The 8,014-nt window shown below is 44.9% G+C and overlaps 1 long non-coding RNA gene across 1 annotated transcript; it reads right to left on the bottom strand.

Moving 5' to 3' along the window:
* Positions 1 to 3,041: 3,041 nt before the first annotated feature.
* Positions 3,042 to 7,662, bottom strand: LOC120972435 (uncharacterized). Its single transcript, XR_005766781.3, has 2 exons — positions 7,067 to 7,662; positions 3,042 to 6,686 (listed from the first exon to the last, which is right to left on the bottom strand). It is a non-coding gene; the product is annotated as an uncharacterized lncRNA (long non-coding RNA).
* Positions 7,663 to 8,014: the final 352 nt, after the last annotated feature.

Genomic DNA, 8,014 nt, shown 5'->3' with positions numbered 1-8,014 from the left:
TGAGCGTAGGAAAATTTTAAATTATGCTACGATTCCCAACACCAATAACCTTTCGCTTCATCATTCCTTTTGCTTGATGTCGTCGCTGTTCGATGGCCTCTTCATAGTACCTCGACAAAATCTGTCGTGATCCCCATCAATATACTGACTTGTCTCAGGCTATCAATCGAATTCATGATGAGAAATACCATCCTCCCCCCTCGATGATTGTGTTATCATCGACAACATCCTTGACTTCCTGCCAACATAGACCTGATTTTGTTTGGTTATACCTTACGTTCCGAGATAATCTTGGAAATGATCCTTGAATCTCTTATGATCTACAGACCCAATCCTTAATTGAAACACCATATCAGTGCTATCTCGAAGCATGACTGTGGTATTCCGAATATCAACACGAACATTTGAAGCAAAATGCTAAATGCTTCTTGATCTATTATCCAAACACCGTTGTATGGGTAATATCCTAATTCTTCGCTCGCCCCTTATTTAAATGCTTTTGCACTTAATGTCCTATCATGTATATCATGCTCCGCTTTTCTTTGGGAAGGATATACTCCTAATTCTTGTGTGAAACACATTTTCCTTTCCATTGGTCTGTTAAGTTTGATAGGCACATTTTCCTTTCCGTTGGTTTGATTAACCTCTCTTATAAATTTTATGATATAAGCAGAAATATTTCCCTGCTTATGTAAACACCTTGGTGTACAAACTGTCAGTAAGACCCTGTTACTATTGTGGACGACATTCCGATAGCCACCGATGGACGAGAACTTTGCCTATTGGTCCGCCTCGTTCAACGAGCAGGAGAATGGTTCTCTTCGTCCCTCGCCCTTGGTACCGACGATTGTTGCCGACATAACTGGCAGGCTACCCTCTGACATGCCTTACTATCATGACCGTGCAAAATGAATAGCACCTTTCCTTCTTTTAACCCACATGGTGGGCCCATAACCAACAGTTCCACAGGATCGAAACCTGACTCTCCTGTACAACCTTGATGCCGAAATATTCTTTACACTTGGCTTCATATCATGTCACGAGTCACCTTCCGAGAGATGGTCTATTCCCGATGCTCTGAACCCCTTTCTCACACCCTGTTCAGGTATCAATCGTTTGTCCATTCGGTTGTAACTTCTTATTGTACCTTCATACTTTGCTCTCGATGTTTTATTAAGTTTCAACTCGAGAGATACTTCTGCCTTATTCCCTGAATTGTTCACCAGATAATTAACTCTATAAGGGTCAGTTCTCACGAAGTTACTCTTTACTTCCCCACTTAAATCTCGGGACGAGATTTCTTGTAGTGGAGGAGATTTGTAACACCCCCAGTGTCATGCTACAGTAGCCCACTATGATTAAGCTAATCATTTTTTTCCAAACAATGCTTAATCACGTTTGTTCAATATCCCATTTGAAATTCCAGTACATTCAAATTCAAGTGAAGTTTGAAGTTCCTCAAATATTGCTGGAAAAATGTTCATCAGTTGTCAAAATTTCCATAACAATTATTTGTTAAGGAACACAACATCACTTTTGTGCAAAGATGAGCAGTAGCAATTCAGCATTTTTAAATGCTATCCTATTTATGAAAAATACCAAATGAATTCTTCTGGTCTCCAAATTGTTTGTGGCACTGCCTAAGATCACTAGGGAATAAAAGGGGCCCTTCCCATATTTTTCCCAAGTCAATAGCATGCCCAATATTTTCTTACCCATCTCTGTTTATTAAATAAAAAGAAAACATGATAAGAAAAGAAAAAGGCCGAAGTGCACTATGCACTTAGGCCTGCTAACTACAGTGAGGCCCGGCCCACCTACCCCACTCCTTCCTACTCTGTTCACAGAGGGGAGGTGGACGACGGCCAGCCGCCCGTGGCCGCGATGGCCACGCGCCGGCCATCCCGCGCCTCCCCATCGTCTCCCCTGGCGGATAAGGCCACCCCGCCCCTGCCAAACCCTAGCCAGACCCAGATCCGCCTCCTCCTCCTCGCTCGTTCCCCTCTCCCTCACGCGCTCGCTCCTCCCGAGCGCCACCGTCGCCGTGCGCCGGTCGAGCCCGCGGCCACCGGGTCCCTCCGACCCCGCCGAACTGTCCGGGAGCCCCAGCGCCGTCGACCCCTTCGTCTGGCGCCATTGGATCAAGTCGGGGAGCAGCACAGCAACGCCGGCGACCCAATCCCCTTCTCCGGCCATCGCGACGCCGCCGTCGCGATTCATCGCCACTGCGCTCCCGTTGCTCGCCGGGCCTTCGTGCGCCCACCCGGTGAGCTCCTCCCCCTCTCCCCTCTCTCAAGTAGGCCGCCCCCCTCTCTAGCTAGTTGTCGCCGCACCCGCGAGCTCGCCGTCGTCGCCCACCTCGCCGTCACAGCCACAGTCGCTATGGCCTGCCACTGAGCACGTGGTCGTGCTTGGTGCATCGCCATGGAGCCACCCACGCTCGCTGACCGCCCCGTCGTGCACCGCAGCCCCGCGCCAGCGTTTGCCCGAAGCCGTCGTCGCTTCTGCTCATCGTCGGCGATGCTCGGGACCTCCCCCGCTCCAGCCACTTGCACCGCTCGACGTGGCGACTCACCCGCATCCGAATGCACCGTTCCGCGTGCCAAATAGGCACCTGCGACGCGAACCCGACGCGCTCCGCCCCTTCTTTGGTCGCCGGCGCCGTCTCCGGCCGCCCCCGGCCCGGCTACCGCCCCAGTTCGATGCGGCTCATCGCCCTCGACCGAACGCACCCCCCCCCCCCCGCCCCGCGCGTCAAATGGACGACGGGGGACGAATCCCAATGGCCGCCCGAGCCCTCCGCCGCGAACAGGACTCGCCGGAGCTCACTCCGGTGCCGGTCCGACGTGGCCCTGCCACTGGGCCCTCTGTGTCACTGGCAGGTGGGTCCCACGGTCCTTGTTGACCGAGTCAACTGCTGACTGGGCAGGCCCCAGCCACTGACGTGCAGGCCCCACCGCTTATTCCTCTAACTAAAATGTTTTAATAATTAAAACTAATTAGTTTAGCTAATTAATCTATGACAAGTGGGGTCCAGTAGCTAATTAACCAGATTAGTTAGTTTAACTAGTAATCATGTACGTGCAACGCACGTCTCGAATATGAAACATAAATATTTCTATCATAACATGAATAACTCTTTTGGGAATTCAAATTTGATGCAAAGTGCATAGGATTCCTAATTCCGAGTCATAAAGACGTGTTGATTGTTTCATGAACCAACGTGCCCCTTCTCCAGATAGGGCGATCGCAGTCAGCGATGGGACCCCTCCCAAGCTATACATAGGGACGTTCACGCCGTTGGATTTGCCTGACTGCCCTTGCTTCGGTGCCCCCACAGCACCACTTGTTGTGCCGCTCCACATGTTGTTGTCACCAGTCCTAATTCCTACACTCACATAATCACTTGTTATTCAAGGCATAAAGTTGTCATTGTAACCACAGTTGAATTAAATTTGAGGTATAATATTTCCAATCAAGAAAATACATCTTCGATCTTATTGTCAATGAGCACCGGAAATGTTAACACTATTGTACCCTGCAGTACATAGCTTCATGTAGCAAGACGTAAAATGTTGACATTGTTCTCGATGGATTTGCTAATAAAATTTAACTTTCAAGTAGGTATAAGCGTGTAAGACACGCGCAACCATTCTTTCAGCCAATCAACATTGTTTCAAAGCAAAAGAAACTGACAAATGAACGAACACATCAACGCAGAACCATGACAGGTTGTCTCTGCATAATAATACTGACAAACTTTGTAAAGACGTATGAAAAAAGTACAGTCATGAACCATGGTGCATATATATAGCAATGTCCGATTTAAGATGATGAGCATTACAACAGGGGGAGATCATTGACCTTAAATCTCTTACATATGAACATGTCTTCTCTAAATGTAGACCATGGCTGAGAAGCAAGCCGGATCTAGATATTCAGTAACTAAAGCCAGAAACTTATCCACCTCTTCATATTTCAACAACATATTTCTTCTAAATGTAGGCCATGGCTGAGAAGCAAGCCGGATCTGGATAGTCAGTAACTAAAGCCAGAAACTTATCCGCCTCTTCATATTTAAACAACATATTTCTATAACATGGTATGAAAGAAATTGATGAGAACAATAGTACATTTCCTCTTACTGCAAATCAACACCAACCAATATACAGCAGCACAGGCACATATAAGAGATCCAAATATTGATGATAGGTCCATGCATAAAGCAAGAAAATTTGCAGAATATACCAGAATCTTATTAAGTGATCCTAATTCCATGTGAAGTTGCCTAGGAAAAACATCAGCAAAGGATCAAGGTGGACAATAAACAACAGTAATATATAGTGCTTGAAGGTAAATAACAATAAATGAATCCTAGTGGGTTCAAGTATTGTGAATAATGAAGAATATTAAGAACTAACCATACACATGGTATGAAAGAAATTGATGAGAACAACAGTACATTTCCTCTTACTGCAAATCAACACCAATAAATCTACAACAGCAAAGGCACATATAAGAGATTGAAATCTTGATGATAGGTTCATGCATAAAGCAAGAAAATTTGAAAATATACCATAATCTTATTAACTGATCCTAATTCCATGTGAAGTTGCCTAGGAAAAATATCAGCGGAGGATTAGGGGCTTCACATGGTTTTTGCCTACTGGTAGGAATTTATTTGTATGTACTACTGCAGGTGAGAGGCTGAGAATAAGAATGGATGTTCTACTAAAACGATACAGGTTTTGTGTGTTACAGCAACAATGTTAGTTCTTGAAGGAAAAATGTAATAAGTTGATGGTTACATTCCTTTGTTTTGATTCTCTCTGTCCTCCCTTCTCCTTTCCAAAAGAAAGTGGATCTTGTCATCTCTGACAATTTGAAAAGTAGGTATCAGTCTCAATTTAGATGCAATTTTGTACAGTGGTCCAAAACAAGCAATATGCAGTAACAAGCACAAAGAAATATGAAGAAATCGATTTACATTGAGTTAATAATTTACACACATAAGCACTAAAGCAGAGTTTGCACGTAGGAAACACTTTTTTTTTTGCGGGAGCGTAGGAAACACTATGTAAGAAAATAAAAGGTATATTAGAATTTTTCTGCTAGTCGTAGAGCATCATCGACACCGTACTGCTAATAGATTAAACTATCAGAACTTCTAAAACGACCCAAAGAATCAGAGATGAGTAAATGAGGAGGGCTAAATACATATATGTCAAGTTGAAAAATCTGAAACCAAATTAAAAACTGTAGCACGACCAACTAAAAGAAAGCTTGCTGGAGTCAGGCTCGAGCTCAATCCATGCGGCATGCTACAATATGAACACAAAGAGCACTACTATATATATCAGCTCCATGAGCATTTGTTGTAAAAAAATGCATAAGAAGCCTACTTTGAAAGCTAGCAAGACCAGCATTATAAGAATCAAATTAATATAGTAATCGGAATTAATTATATAAGAATAGTCTAATATGTTGTCCAAAATCACAGGATATAAGAGTTCACACCGTTGTGTACATCACTTTAATAGTTTCTACTTCTCACCATAACATCAGAGATTGCCAGATAATAAGAGAAAATAACCTGGCATAACAATATTTAGTTTCCGACCCCTTTTTCCACTTCATAGTAAAAAAAACATCATCGTAGTGGCACCAAAATGAAGTCTAGCCTCTCAATGAAAACGAAGCAACATTAAGGATAGATGCAAATAAGCAGAGGTAGAAGATAAGAAATCAGTTGGCACACATGAAGGGGCTGTTTGGATTGGATCCGTCGCACGCCCAGCCAATATTTTGGCGTTGACCAGGACACCGCAGCTTGCTTGGATTGGTTCCAACGTTTTGGCTCGCCAACTGAACCCACCTTTTCCTCTGTGCTTGTACGCCAATTCGTTGGCGAAACCAGGGGCGTCCGTTTTGGCTGCCAATATATTGGCGCGCCCGCGACGCCCACAATTTGGCGTGGCGCTGCTGGGCAACAACCAAACAGCCCCGAAGAACCAAAGGCACCATGTTGTTTAGCTTCAAGGTAAATAACAAATAATGTTGCTGGCAGGCTATTTACAACCCATGTGGCGTAAAAGTGGTCTGCTTAAATGTAAACAATCCTTCCTTGAAAAACATTTTACAGTGTGGGCAGTACAGAATTCTTATTGAATTTAAACTTAAATACTTCTGAATTAGAAAGTCTAAAGCGAATTCTAAACTTGTAATTTCAAGTCTATATTAATCGCTTCACCAAATATATAGTTTAGGATTGAACTGTTTTCTTTTTAGAAATTTGCCTGACATTACGGGAGCAGTACATTGTTCCTCTTCACTTTGTTTCTATATTTGGGATTATCATTGTACTGATCTTATCATCAAATAAATGCATCTTTTATTTTCACGTCATTCTTCCTAGATGCACACTCCCTGCATATTGCCATGTTCATCAGTACAATGAAACTAATGATACTACAAAAATCAAAAGTAACATCAGAGATTGCCAGATAATAAGAGAAAATAACCTGGGAGCAGAGAGGAAGAACAAGATTATTGATCAGAGAGGACAGTACCTGCAAACTTGTGAGGTTTTGGGGGATACAGGGTGGCGAATCAGACCAAGGAGGACAAGCTGCAGGTGGCGGTGGTGTTGCCTCGGATCTGGTACGCCGTGAGCCGCTTCTTGGATGCTAAATAATGTCCAATCAGTTTGTTTATTTGCATCAAATTAGGAATCAATGTATACGCTTTTCAATACTAAAAGCTAATAAAAATCTTCACTTATATATAAATGAAGGATACAATGTAAACAACTTTTTTTAACTGTCCTGCTTTTATAAAAAGCAAAATTTTCAGCCTCGGCATGATCTCTATTGTATTGTCGCAGCCCATGATCTCCACTGTATTTACCAATATCATGTACAGCCACAGTGCATGGAAAAAATCAAACAATACAGATATGTTGACTTGGACGGATAACTCACTGCTAAAGGCAGCTATTTGTATGCGTGCCTACGAAATTGGTTTGCTTGGTCTGTGAGTATAGATGAGTTCAGCGATAGAAACTTACTTGCGACTCCGGCGGAGTGGCGGCGTGGCGGAGGCGGAGTGGCGGCGGCCAAGCTGCGGCTGGGGAGGCGGCGAAGGCGCGGCGGGGCGGGCTCCCGCGGCTGGGGAGGCAGGCGGCAACCCACGACGCGGCGGGCTCCTGCGGCTGGGGAGGCAGGCGGCGACCCGCGGCGGGGGCGGGCTCCCGGCAACCTGCGGCCGCTTCCCGTGGTTCCGGCGGCGCGAGGCGGCGGTGAAGCTGCGGGAGGCGAACGGCGCGGGAGGGGAAGGAGGTCGTGCGGGAGAAGGAGCGGGTCGTGCGGGCGGGCGGTTTTTTTTCTTTTTTTACCGCGGGGCCTTTTAGCGATCGATCGAGAGACTTTCAATATGTGGCTCCCTTCTCAAAATTGCCACTTTCAAGATTGGTTTCGCAGAATTGCCACTCCGCTCGTTGGCTCCTTGATTACGATGCCACTTTCCTCTTTTAGTGATTTCCCTTTTTCCTTTTCCATTTATAAACATAGAAAAAGACCAAACTACCTCCTGATTCTATGTACACAGTACACGTCAGTATCTGACTATCTGTATCTGTTTATGCATCTGTTCGAGTAGAGGAGAACGAGCTGCACAGATCTTGTTGTCAGTAAAAGCGCCGCTGACGCCACCCGCTCGGTCACCGTCGTCATCCGCGCCACTCGGCTGCTTGCTACGCCCGTCCGCCATCGCCGGGTATCTCAACGTTTACTAGAATTTAAAAACCAGGTATCTCAACGTTTTGGCGGCAATCAACAGTGCCCTGGTGTTTGAAATTCATTTCAATTTCTTACATGGGACCTAAGCATGCACCCAAGGACACAGATTTGATTTTTCAACCAATTTATATGCACTGGAGCATGTGCATGTATTTCAAATTTGAATTATGCACATAAAATGCCTAGAAAACCCAATTAATGTATAAAAATGTTCAAAC

Source organism: Aegilops tauschii, chromosome 6, assembly GCF_002575655.3.
Source record: "Aegilops tauschii subsp. strangulata cultivar AL8/78 chromosome 6, Aet v6.0, whole genome shotgun sequence".
NCBI classification, from domain to species: Eukaryota; Viridiplantae; Streptophyta; class Magnoliopsida; order Poales; family Poaceae; genus Aegilops; species Aegilops tauschii.
The sequence above is the reverse complement of the archived record's forward strand: the minus strand, read 5'-3'. Positions and strand labels throughout refer to the sequence as shown.